Genomic DNA, 13634 nt, shown 5'->3' with positions numbered 1-13634 from the left:
ATAAAAGTCTAAAATCCTTGGCAAAGCCTTAAAATCCCCAAATGGCTTGGGATCTAACCTACTACTACTACTACTACTAGGTTGGTGCAAACATAATTGTGGTTTTTGCCATTAAACAGTTACCACTCTAGTCCTGAGTCTTTGGGTTTAAGCCACATTGGCCCCCTCATCCTTCTCTTTCTACCAAAGGGTCTTTAAACATGCTCAGTGCGCTACTCTTTCCTTTGTGTCTCCTTAATTCCTCCTGTATATTTTTCAATGCAGCTCAACTGGGACTTCTTCAGAGAAGCTTTTACTGACTGAAAGATCAAATCTTGGTCTACTTATACCTCTGTCACTTCGTTTTCTTACCACAATTTGTAATTAGAATTTTTAATGTGATTATTCCACTGCCTCTCCCACTTGACTATAAAGTCCTCGAAGGCAGAACTGTTTGTGTTTTGCCCATCACTGAATCCCCAGTGCAGACCACTGAGCCTGGCATGTAGTACTCAATAAATACTTGTTGAATAAATAAATGAATAGGGACTGTGATAGGGTAATAATAAAACAGTAATAATCACTACCTGTGTTAAGGGCTTACTCTTATGCTAGACACTCTTCCAAATCCTTTCCATGTTTATGTTTCTCCTTTTACTAGGATTGTGTTTGTTTCCATTAAACATCACCAAGAAAAACAAAAAGAAATCCTGTATTAACATTTGCTGCATTTCTAAATGACATTGTGGCCAAAAGCTATAGTTTATCTTGACGTAGATGATTTTTGCAATCAAGACAAGTTATCACTCAAAGAAGACCAACTCCAATTCATTGTCTAATCCTGTGGTATCGAATGTGGTCAATAGGAGTTCTTATACCTGGCAGATAGACAAGGGCAATGATTTTCAAACTTTTTTTTAATCTCAAAAACTCTTTATACCCATAAAAACTACTGAAGATCCCCAAAGAGCTTTTGTTCATTTGGATTTTATCTGTCAATATTTACTATGTTATAAATAAAAACTGAAATTTTAAAGATAGCTGTCAACTCATTTAAAACAATAATAAAACCATTATATGGTAACACATTTTCATGGGGGAAAAAAACGGTATTTTCCCCCACATTACACTCACAAGAGAATGAAGTGAAAAGAGCAAATATTGCATTAGGATTATTATGAAAATAGTTTTAACCTAGCGGCTCTCTAAGAGTGTCTGTCCCCATACCCTGCCTTGAGAACCACGGTACTAAGGTTTAAATGGGAGAGTCAACTGTGTGCGTGAGCAAAAGCTAATAAAAGAGGCAAATAAGTTGTCAGAGGTGTGTGAACCAGAGCAACTCCATCTTGAGTAGGTGCTGGGTAAAATGAGGCTGAAACCTACTGGGCTGCACTCTCAGATGGTTAAGGTATTCTAAGTCACAGGATGAGATAGGGGGCTGGCACAAAATACAAGTCATAAAGACCTTGCTGACAAAACGGATTGCAATAAAGAAGCCAGCTAAAGCCCACCAAAACCAAGATGGCAACCAGAATGACCTATTGTCATCCTCACTGCTACAGTCCTACCAGTACTATGACTGTTTACAGATGCCATGGCAATGTCAGGAAGTTACCCTATATGGTCTAAAAAGGAAATAACCATAAAAATAGGCAACCAACAGCCCTTGGGGCTACTCTGTCTATGGAGTAGCCATTATTTTATTCCTTTACTTTCTTAATAAACTTGCTTTCACTTTATGGACTCGCCCTGAATTCTTTCTTGTGCAAGATCCAAGAACCCTCTCTTGGGGTCTAGATCTGGACCCCTTTCCTGTAACATCTTTCTGGTGACCCAGATTGGAATTTAGTGCAGAAATGCCCGGTAAGTGGTGGGGTCCTGTAACATCTTTCTGTTCACACAGAATGGACTATACTGTGGAAAACCCCAACCCAAAGGCTAACTTTGGGTATGTGGTAGGGTCTATTAACATCTTTCTGGTGAACCCTGAAGGCATGATACTGAGGAGACTCCCATCCCAAAGGAAATAGACTGCAGCACTGATTGGACGACTTTGGGCAAGTGGTGGGGTACCCAGATAAAGAATGGGATTGGGTTAGAGGCCCAACTTAGAAGAATTAGAGCCTCTCCTAGAATGTGCCACGTCCTGTACTAGGCTCTAGGAATACAACAGTGACTAGGACAAATGAGGCTTCTTTTCTTATACAACTTACCTTTTTACAAAGAAATCTTAAATTAATATGAAAACTGTCCAAAGTCACAACAACATCTCCTAAGAAGGTTCTTAATGTGATCTTATTAAATCAGCATTATGGACTGAATGTTGCCTCCCAAAATTCATATGCTGAAACCTTAACCCCCAGTGTGGCTGTATTTGGAGATGAGACCTCTAAGGAAATAATTAAGGTTAAAATGAGGTCATAAGTATAGGGCCCTGATAGGATTCCCGCCTTCATAAAATGAAACTCCAGCTCTCCTCCCTGCAACCCCAATATGCACCAAGGAAAGGCCATGTGAAGACACGGTGAGAAGGCAGACATACAAAAACCAGGAAGGGAGCCCTCTTTAGAAACCAATCCTGCCAGACCTTCAGTGAAAACATTAATTTCTGTTGTTTAAACCACCCCGCCTGCAGTATTTCAGTATAGCAGCCCATGCAGATTAATACAAATAGGAACCAATTCAGAGTAATTGGTGGAAAAGGGATATTTTGTATCCTTAAAACATTATGAAATTAATTAAACTTATATTTAAGAAATTTGGGGTTATAATTGCCACTACGTGCTAATTCTTAGAACAAACGAGGTATGAATCAATTCTAATTTGTGTGTGTATGTGGTGGGGAAGGGCTAATTCTCTCTAAGGCTAATTTTCGGGGGTAGAGGGACTTTTTTTTTTTCTCTCTTTTTGGACTTCTGGTGCAGAGAATTGAGTTAATCATTTTCAACAGTTTCAACATAGCATTTTCTTTGGTCTGCACAAGTTCTTGTACTAGTTTCTTATTGCTGTTGCGGCAAATTACCAAAATATAGTGGCTTAGAATACCACAAATGTATTATCTTACAGTTCTGAAGGTGAGACGTTCAAAATGGTCTTTATGGATCTAAAACCAAGGTATCCATAAGACAACTTACCCTCTAGAGGCTCTAGGGAACAATCTGTTCCTTGACTTTTAGTTTCTAGAGGCTGCGTGGCTCATGGACCTTTTCCTTCTTCAAAGCCAACAATTTCATCACTCTGACCCCTGTTTCCATCCCTGCATTTCCTGCTTTCGCCCATCTATTTCCATTTTCCACCTTTTTTTTGAGACGGAGTCTCGCTCTGTCACCCAGGCTGGAGTGCAGTGGCGCGATCTCGGCTCACTGCAAGCTCCGCCTCCCGGGTTCACGCCATTCTCCTGCCTCAGCCTCCCGAGTAGCTGGGACTACAGGCGCCCGCCACCACGCCTGGCTAATTTTTTGTATTTTTAGTAGAGACGGGGTTTCACCGTGGTCTCGATCTCCTGACCTCGTGATCCGCCCTCCTCGGCCTCCCAAAGTGCTGGGATTACAAGCGTGAGCCACCGCGCCCGGCCTCATTTTCCACCTTTTAAGGCCATTGTGACTGTATTAGACCCACCAAGATAATCATAATAGCCCCTCCTATCTTAAAATCTTTATCTTAATCCCAGCTGTGGAATCTCTTTTGCTAGTAAGGTAATGTATTCACACCTTCCTAGCATTAGTATATGGATATCTTTGGATGAACTGTTGTGCTTTACAATCCCCATTCCTGTTTTATTTTATTATTTTATTTTATTATTTTTCCCTTCATTTACCATTTCTGTTCCTATTCTAATTCTACTCTCCCTCACCCTCATGCTCTGGGCACCCACTTTAATATGCTTAACATGTGTCAGTTACATATGTATCACTGAGTGAGTACAGTATTTGGTGGATGTATGTATTTGTGTTTTAATTTACCCATATCCTCTTAGATGTATACAATCTGTTTCTTATCTTTCCCACATACTTTTTTTCTTATCTGTGTTTTTCTACAGTGGGTATGTTCATTACTTTTTTTTAGTTTATTTATTTTATTTTTTTTTTGTTTTTTGAGATAGAGTCTCACTCTGTGGCCCAGGCTGGAGTACAGTGGTGCGATCTCGGCTCACGGCGACCTCTGCCTCCCGGGTTCAAGCGTTCTCCCGCCTCAGCCTACTGAGTAGCTGGGATTATAGGAGCCCTCTACCAGGCCCAGCTAATTTTTTATATTTTTAGTAGAGACTGGATTTTGCCATGTTGGCCAGGCTGGTCTCAAACTCCTGACCTCAGGTGATCCACCCGCCTTGGCCTCCCAAAGTGCTGGGATTACACAAGTAAGCCACCACAGCAGGCCTAGCTTTGTTTTTAACTGTACAAGTTAGTGGTTTTTTGTATGTTCACAGCAGTGTCAAACAATCACCACTATCTGATTCCACAGCATTTCACGATCCCAAGAGGAAACCTCAAATCCATTAGTAGTCCTCATTCCTCCTTACTCCTCACCCCACCCGCGTCCCTAGAAATCACTAATCTGCTTTCCTTTTTTATTTTTATTTTTTTGATACAGATGCTCACTCTGTCACACAGGCTGGAGTGCAGTGGCGTAATCTCAGCTCACTGCAACCTCCGCCTCCCGGGCTCAAGTGATTCTTCTGCCTCGTCCTCCTGAGTAGTGCTTTCTGTCTTTATGAAGCTCAATTTTTACTCCTCCATTCCCCTAATAATGGATTCCTAGGGTGCCTCCAGTGAGCTCTTACTAGAAGCAGCATTGTCAAGGACATGTGCCCTATAAACTTGTTTGACAGTTTCTCAGGAGACCTACCTACGAGTGGGATTGCTGTGTCATGGGCATGCACATACACTTTCACTAAAGGACAGATTCACTCCTACATGGCTGTTCCTCTTTAGACTCCTAATAGCAGCACAGGAGGATTTGCTTTTTCCCACTCCCATACCAGCACTTGGTTTAACTCAGTGAGTTTTGCCAATCTTATTGGTACGTAGAAGTGTCTGGTGTTTTTTTTTTTTTTTAATAATTTTCACTTCTCTGATGATTAGATAGGTTGAGCACCTCTTCATAAACTTAGTCTTTTAGGCTGGGTGCTGCTGCCCATGCCTGTAATCCCAGCACTTTGAGAGGCCATGGTGGGTGGATCCCTTGAAGTCAGAGTTCAAGACCAGGCTGGACAAGATGGTGAAACTCCAGCTATACAACAAATACCAAAAATAAATAAATAAATAAATAAATAAGTAAACAAACAAACAAACAAGTAAAAGAAAAATAGCCGGGCGTGGTGGCAAGCCTGTAGTCCCAGCTACTCGGGAGGCTGAGGTGGGAGGATCCCTTGAGCCCAGGAGGCGGAAGTTGCAGTGAGCCAAAATCAAGCCAATGCACTACAGCCTGAGTAACAGCGAGACCCTGTCTCAAAACAAAAATAATGAAATAAAATAAATTTAGTCTTTTAGCTTTCCCTATCTGTGATGTTTACTTACATTCAAATCACTTACAATTTAATTTTTGTGTTTCCTGCTTTTTATGTGTTGATTTGCAAGAGTCTCTTATTTATTACAGATATTCAAACATTGCAAATATCTTCTTGTCTGTGATCCATCTGTTAACGTGTTTCTGATACCCTCTGTTGTACAGAAATTCTTAATGTGGTCAAATTCATCATTTTTTCACCTTATATTTTGTGCTTTTAGGATTTTAAGAAATCCTTTCCCATGCCAAGTTCTCAAAGACATTCTTTTATATTTTTTTCGATTACTTCTATAATTTTACCTTTTATATTTAGATCTTTAATCTATATGCTGTTTTCCTTTATATATGATACAAAATTGGGATCCAAGTTCATTTTATATAGCGATCTAGTTATCCTATTAGCCTCTAACAATCCGTGTTTACTCTGCTACGTTAACCTGCCTGTTTAGAATATCTCAGGTACCCTATAAAGAGGTCACATGGAGAGGACGGCAGCCTCTGCCAACAGCCATCAGAGTGATCATATTGGACGCAGATACTCTAGCCCCAGTCATGCCTGCAGGTCATGGAAGCCCCAGTGGACATCTTAATTACAACCTCATGAGAGACCCTGAGCCAAAGCCACCCAGCTAAGCTGCTCCTGAATTCCTGAATTACAGAAACTGTATGAGATGATAAATGTTTATTTTATTTTATTGTCATTCTTTTTTATTTATTTTTTGAGACAGAGTCATGCTGTGTTGCCCAGGCTGGAGTTCAATGACGTGATATTGGTTGCAGTGAACCAGGTTCAAGTGATTCTCCTGCCTCAGCCTCCCAAGTAGCTGGGATTACAGGCACCCACCACCACACATGCTAATTTTTGTATTTTTAGTGGAGACAGAGTTTCACCATGTTGGCCAGACTGGTCTCGAACTCCTGATCTCAGATGATCCACCCACTTTGGACTCCCAAAGTGCTGGGATTACAGGTGTGAGCCACCACGCCCAGCCTATTTTATTTTATTTTATTGAGTCAGAGTTGCACTCTGTCACCCAGGCTGGAGTGCAGTGGTGCAATCTCAGCTCACTGCAACCTCTGCCTCCTGGGTTCAAGTGATTCTCCTGCCTCAGCCTCCCAAGTAGGTGGGATTATAGGCTTGCACCATCACACCTGGCTAATTTTTGTATTTCTAGTAGAGACAAGGTTTCACTATGTTGGCCAGGCTGGTCTTGAACTCCTGACCTCAGGTGATCCACCCGCCTTGGCCTCCCAAAGTGCCGGGATTGCAGGTATGAGCTACCGTGCCCAGCCAATAAATGTTTATTTTTCTTTTTTTTGTTTTGTTTTGTTTTTGTTTTTGTTTTTTTGAGATGGAGTCTCACTCTGTTGCCCAAGCTGGAGTGCAGTGGCACAATCTCAGCTCACTGCAACCTCCGCCTCCCAGGTTCAAGCAATTCTCCTGCCTCAGTCTCCAGAGTAGCTGGGACTACAAGCATGTGCCACCACACCCGGCTAATTTTTGTATTTTTGGTAGAGACAGCATATAGGCCAAGCTGGTCTTGAACTCCTGACCTCAGGTAATCCACCCCCATCAGCCCCCCAAAGTGCTGGGATTACAGGTGTGAGCCACCGTGCCTGGCCTATTTTTGTTTTAAGCTACCAAGTTTTGGGATAATTTGTTAAACAAAAAAGAATAATGAATACAGTTTTAATACTGAATAAAGAGCAAGTGGAGCTCTTGTCTCTATCACATGCTGTCCTACAGTTTTATTACAGTGTTACCAGAAAAATCAAAGTAAGTTGTAGTTTTTCAGTGTTGGCATTCCCTAAAATAAGAGAATAATATAGCTAATAAAAGAGAAGGATGAGAAAAGGGAGAAAGGTATCTGGAAAAGGAAAAGATATTTGAGGCCCCATACAGTGTTTCTATTATGTCTTTTATCTCTTTTGATCAAAAGAGCATTTAATCAGCTAGCAAAAATGTGGTTCTTGTATTTATATTATCTTGGATTTCCTAAGCATGTCTAATCACTGTTGGCCAAAGCGAGGAGACTAGGCATTAAATGGCTCTGAGTTGGCTGGAGGCCATAGAAAGGAATATGTCAGATTTGGAAATGACTATGAAGGAAATGCAAGTGTTGAATGGAATTTGTACTAAACACTTTTTAAGGTGCACTCAGCCCTGATTTCTGATATATTTGTCCTTTGCCTGATAAACTCTTACCTATCCTTTCAGGCCCCAGCTTAAATGTCACATTCTCTAAAATGCTATCTCTGGTTATCCTAGGCAGACTATAACATTTCTTTATGCTTTCACAGCACTTTCTATATACCTCTGTTTTGGCACTCATATTGGAAGAGGAGTAGGGCCATTGTTGCCTACCTGCTAGCCATCCTTCCACGCTTTTCATTGCTAACAGAACTCTGATTTTGTTTAGAAGGCATTGTGCCAAGTACTGTTCCCTTTTGTCAGAATTGCTATGGAGGTGGGCATGTGACTGAAGTTTTGTCCACTGAGACATAAGGAACAGTCTGTTGGATGCTTCTAGTGAAAAAAAAAATTCCCTAATAAAAGAGAGAGCAGATATAAAAAGAGCACTGTTTTCTGTTTATCTCTTTCCTTTCTGTTTTAAATGCTGTAATGTGAGAACTTGCTGGTTGCTACCACAGCAGCCATTTTGTGAGCATGAGGACAGATCTCTCTGATATGCTGTGGATAGTGACACAGAAAAACTAAAAGTGTTCCGATTTTTAATGACATCACTGAGCCCCTGAAGAGGTCCTGAAATTAACAAACTAAATTTATCTATATGATATTAAATTTCCATAGTGTTTAAGATTTCATTAGTGAGGTTTTCAGTTATTTGCAGGTAAAAGCATCCAAATTTATGGAAAAAGGAACAGAAACAACTTTCCTAAAACACTTATATCATGCTTTAATTTTTCGTTAATGTAATTTGCTACCTCAGTTGTTAGGGCAAGGACCTTGTCTTAATCAATTCCTAGCACTGTCTACAGTCTCTGATTTGAAAATGACTGTTTAAGAAGCGTTTGTGTCGAATGTGGATTTTGTTGCAATGGAAAGTAAAATTTCTTAAAAAAGTGTTTGTGGAATGAATGAATCAATTAACAGATGAATGAATAAATGAATCTGTAGATCAATATGATGGTGTTATTGAGAGGTAGAATAGAAAAATGAGTTAAGCACATAAGCTCTTGCATTGCATTCCTGGCTTCCTATCCTGGCTCCCCCACTATGTGACCTTGGGTAAGTCACTTAATCCCTATAAGACTGTTTCCCCAGTTACAAAATGTGAATAACAGTGCATACTTAAAATAATTTTTGTGAGGTTATAAAATATTTTATGTAAAGGCTTACCATATAATTTGGAACTGAATAAACACTCAATATGTTGACCACTATTTTTGGAGAATGAGGAACAGCCAGTAATTATTCTAAATTGTCAAACCTGGTTGACCAGGAAAATTAAAATAAATCTGACCAAAACTGAATGTGTAGATGGAAAAGATGATGTTCAACTTCAGACATGTAAAATACAGCCTAAATATAGTTAGAGAGTGAAGACATGTGGGTTATGCTTATATATAGATATATAGATAACGTTACTCTATCTAGTTTCTGATTTATATTACATTTACTCATCCTGAGATTCTATATTTACAGAATTGTTCTTTACAAATATAGTTACTTAAAAATGAAGGTAACTTTTGGATTATATCCATAATGAGTCAAATCCAATAGGCCAAGAGTTGCTGAGATTTTGCCTAAAAATGTGTACACAGGGAGTACTCTTCAAAAACAAAATATCATGGATAAAAAAGATTTCTTTTTCAACCTAAGAAAGCAGGTTGAAAAAAGGAAGAAAAAGGTTTCCTTAAATAGTGTAAATATGTCAGTGATGTGATATTGCTCAGTCTTTGAAATTCTTTGAATTCACTTCCTAATTTAACGTTTCTTCACAGACTACTATGCAACAGAAGAAAACCATGCCTGAAATATCTACAGGGGAAATTCTGTGTATGAGTGTTTAAGGAACCTCTTTTGTTACTCAAGTAACCAGAATGAGTAATAAAAATCAAGCATGAGTAGTAGTATTTGTCATGCACTTTTTTTCCCATTGCTAAAATGAAAGCTATCATTGAACTCCGATTAGGAAATAATTCTTCCCAAGCAAAAAAAATCATGAATTATTTATTAGATTTTCTTCTACCTTTAATTTTTAATGCATGGGAATGACTAATAGTATAAGCCAAATCAGAAAGTCAATTCACATTCCAGATTCCATTTTTAGATGGGCATGAAGAATTTAAATTCTTTTATTCGATAAGCCAGCCCAGTCACTGGAAAAAATTAAATTGAGATATCCGCCTGCATCAATCTCTCTACCAACGTATGACCCTTTCAGGGCCAAATGATTACAGGCCACTCTATATGCAGCCCTATAACTCATAGCTATGTGGTGAAATTAACACTTCAGTGAATATGATTCTGTCTCTGTATCAATAATAATATCTTTATATTATATCAAGATGTCTTAATACCTTGCCTTTTCTAAAAAGTATTAGAGTTCTTTGTGATATAGGGCCTCAAAACATTTTATACGCACCAAATTCTATTCTGTTCTTTTCTTTCTTTCTTCTTCTGTCTCTCTCTCTTTTTCTTCTTTATCCACCTCTTCCTTTTAATCAGTATTGCATCTGAAATAACAAAATAAATTCTCAGTAGCCTAGCCACCACCAGGTTTTCTTCACCTTTGTTTATGTTTCAAACCACAGCCCGATTCTTTTCTTCTCTTTTTTTTTTTTTGGGGGGGGGGATGGAGTTTCCCTCTGTCACCCAGGATGCAGTGCAGTGGCGCAGTCTCGGCTCACTGCAGCCTCCGCCTCCCAGGCTCAAGCGATTCTCTGTCTCAGCCTCCTGAGCAGTTGGGATTACAGGCATGTGCCACCACACCCAGCTAACTTTTGTATTTTTAGTGGAGACAGTGTTTCATTATGTTGGCCAGGCTGGTCTTGAACTCTTGGCCTCCCTCAAGTGATCCACCTGCCTCTGCCTCCCGAAGTGCTGAGATTACAGGCGTGAGCCACTGCGCCTGCTAACCAATCTTGAACACAAATACTAGAACATTTTTCTACCTGGGAAGTTGTGGGATCTGTTCAAGATTCTGGGTTTTTTTGTTTTGTTTTTTTGTTGTTGTTGTTTGTTTGTTTTTTTGGAGGGAGGGAGACAGACAGGATCTCGCCACATTGTCCAGGCTGGTCTCAAACTCCTGAGTTCAAGCAATTTGTCCACCTCAACCTCCCAAAGTGTTGAGATTACAGGCGTGAGCCACCGTGCCTAGCCATGCTCCAAGGAAATTGCTGACCAGTAAGAAAGGAGAACATGAGAGAACAGTTACTGAGAAAAATAAAGTTACTTTTAATTTATACTCCCCAATGAATTGAGACTTCCAACAACCCAGTTACATATACAAAAAAGAAAAACAAAAAAGGAATTTATCAGCTCAATTATTTAACAGATATTTATTGATTGCTTCCTTTGTGTCAGGCACCGTTCTAGGCATGAGGGATTCAGCTTTGAAAAATATTAAGCCAAGTCCCCCTCTCCAGGAACTTATGAGTCCAGGGGTAGCACTGGCTCCAAGTGCGGTGCTCAATGTTATCACAGTTTTTGTCTCCATCTTTCCTATTTTCTTTCCTTTGTGTAAACTGAAATCTTGGGCAGTCTCTTCCCTCTCGAAGGCAACATGGCCACCAGTGTAACAATTCAAATGGGAAGACAGCCTGTCTTTCCTGGTCATCTTAGCAAAGGGCCAGACTGTCTCATTGACCTGGCTTGGGTCAGATCCACATCTCATAACCTTACTGGCTAGGTCTCAGTCATTAGGAAGGCCACAGATATTTATCCAGGTAATTCATTGCAAAAATGACAAGCAGGGGCTGAAATCCAGAGAGGGCCGCATTCACCAAGCCTTTATCCTGGTGCAGGACTGTGTGTGACAGGAGAGAGGGATCTTTATCCAGTTCACACTAGGACATGACAGTGGAGCAACAGGTGAGGAGGGATTCTCTCCACCTGGACTACATGGCCTGAAGGTGGGGAAAGGACAGTTGGACTTCCCTGGTCCAAAGTCAGAAAAATGAAATGCTGGGCAGGCAAAGACAACAGCTATCTATTTCATTCCTGACAAGCATGGAAAGGCAAGGTGGCAGAGTGGAGGGGAACTTGGACTTGGTGTCAAAAGGCCTGGGTTCTAATCCTAGTTTGGAAAGTTGTGGGACATTGGGCAAAAATCACTTAACTAATCCCCACAACATTTGTTTCCTTTCTTATAAAATGGAGAAAATTGTTGTCTTACCTCCCCTACAGACTCATTTAGAGAGGAAAAAAATGAATAACGTATGAGAATATGGTTTGGAATAAGTTTCTTATACCCAGAAGGTATTATTATTATCAATTATATCCTCCTAGTCAGTACCTATGGACACAAAGTTCTTTTTTTTTCTTTTTTTTTTCTTTTTTTTTGTCTTTTGTCTATCTCTTCCATTTAATCAGTCCTGGATATCTGAAATATCAAAATAGATTCTCAGTTGGCCCAGACACCTCACACATCATCCACTGCCCTCACACATTGAAGGTGCTCAATCAGTGTTTATTAATTGCCTGACCCATGATATAGGAATTCACACTACTCAAGGTTCCTTTCCAAAGTCTTATACAAGCAAAATGTGTGGCAAAACGTTCACCCAACATTACAATTCCAAGAGTGCAGAAACCTGTAAGCATGCTGTCTTGTGATCTCATTATTGGGTCTCAGTTAAGTACTGCTTCTTCAGGGGAAACTTCATGGACTATCCCCAGCCCCCAGTCAGGGCAGGGCCTCCACCTTGATTCACAACACTTCACACAATTGTTTGTCATCAGGTCTGTCTTTCCCAACTGACCACGAACCCCACCGGGCAGGCAGCATGGCTGTCTTGTTTGCTGTTGCGTGACAGCCTTGGTGCGTGGTACATAGAAATAAATCAAGAAATACTCGTTAAATGAATGAGTACATTTGTGGAATTAAATGGAACAAGGTCAAGTGGGACTAGGCAACATACATTTAATTTCCTCTTTCTCTTTTCCTAACATCTTTTTCCAAGTCCTCCGTCAACCACATCCTCACGACTTCTGGAACCCCTGTTAAGTAGAGAAAGAATGAGTAGTTAACTTGAACGTGTCCTTTTAAGGACACACAATCAATGACTCTTTAGAAATAAAATCCATTCACCCTGACCTATGTAAGCAATGCCTAAAAAATTCCAGACAAATATAATAATTATAACTCCCTGTAATCATAAACTTATTCTGGAATAATAGTTTTAAATTTTATACCCTTGTATATCCTGGTATGTCCTAATGCTTATATCTACCTCAAAACCAAGACAGACCTAGGCAGTCATTCCTGGAATCATATACATTACTCCAAGCCAGAAATTAGATTAGAGTTGTTCAGAGGAGAAAGGAGATTTTAGACACAAATTATTTCTTCTTCTTTCCCCTCCTCACCATCCATTACATAATGCAGATTTTACCACAAACCAAAGGAGTCAGCATCAAGTCAAATGAAATATGACTTTTATGCCAAAGGAAATTATTTTTCTTTGTATCAGCCTGCAGTGAGCAAATGATCTTCTAAGTAACAGAAAATTTAAGAAATAAAAATAGAGGCCAGTGTCCAGTTAGGTCATAAACATCTGTTGTGTGCAGATTTTTAATTTATTTTTAATTATGCTAAGATACACAGAATATAAAATTTACCATCTTAACCATTTTAAGTATACAATCCAGTAGCGTTAACTACATTCACATTGTTGTGAACCAATCTGCAGAACCCTTTTCACCTTATGAAATAGAAACTCTGTACGCATCAAGTAACAACTCCCTATTCCCTTCTCCCCAACCCCCTGGCAACCACCATTGTACTTTCTGCCTCTATGAATTTGACTACTGCAATCACACAGCATTTGTCTTTTTGTGACTGGCTTATTTCACGGAGCGTAATGTCCTCAAGATTCATTCATAGGCCAGGCGCAGTGGCTCACACTTGTAATCCCAGCACTTTGGGAGGCCGAGGCGGGCGGATCACGAGGTCAGGAGATCG

General features: G+C 39.9%; 1 long non-coding RNA gene across 2 annotated transcripts in view; it reads right to left on the bottom strand.

Annotated features, from left to right (window-relative positions):
• Nucleotides 1-9792: 9792 nt before the first annotated feature.
• The window catches only part of LOC115837956, a 20653-nt gene continuing 16811 nt past the window's right edge, over nt 9793-13634 (bottom strand). The window contains exons 2-3 of one of the 2 annotated variants that reach the window (XR_004032996.1): nt 12592-12670; nt 9793-10185 (exon numbers count right to left, since the gene is read on the bottom strand). This is a non-coding gene — a long non-coding RNA (uncharacterized LOC115837956). Of the gene's footprint in view, nt 10186-12302; nt 12488-12591; nt 12671-13634 lie in introns of those variants that run through there. The other variant, XR_004032995.1, reaches the window with a different exon arrangement.

This window comes from Nomascus leucogenys, chromosome 2, assembly GCF_006542625.1.
Source record: "Nomascus leucogenys isolate Asia chromosome 2, Asia_NLE_v1, whole genome shotgun sequence".
Taxonomy (NCBI): domain Eukaryota; kingdom Metazoa; phylum Chordata; class Mammalia; order Primates; family Hylobatidae; genus Nomascus; species Nomascus leucogenys.
Note: the sequence above shows the minus strand (reverse complement) of the source record. Positions and strands in the feature narration are given on the sequence as shown.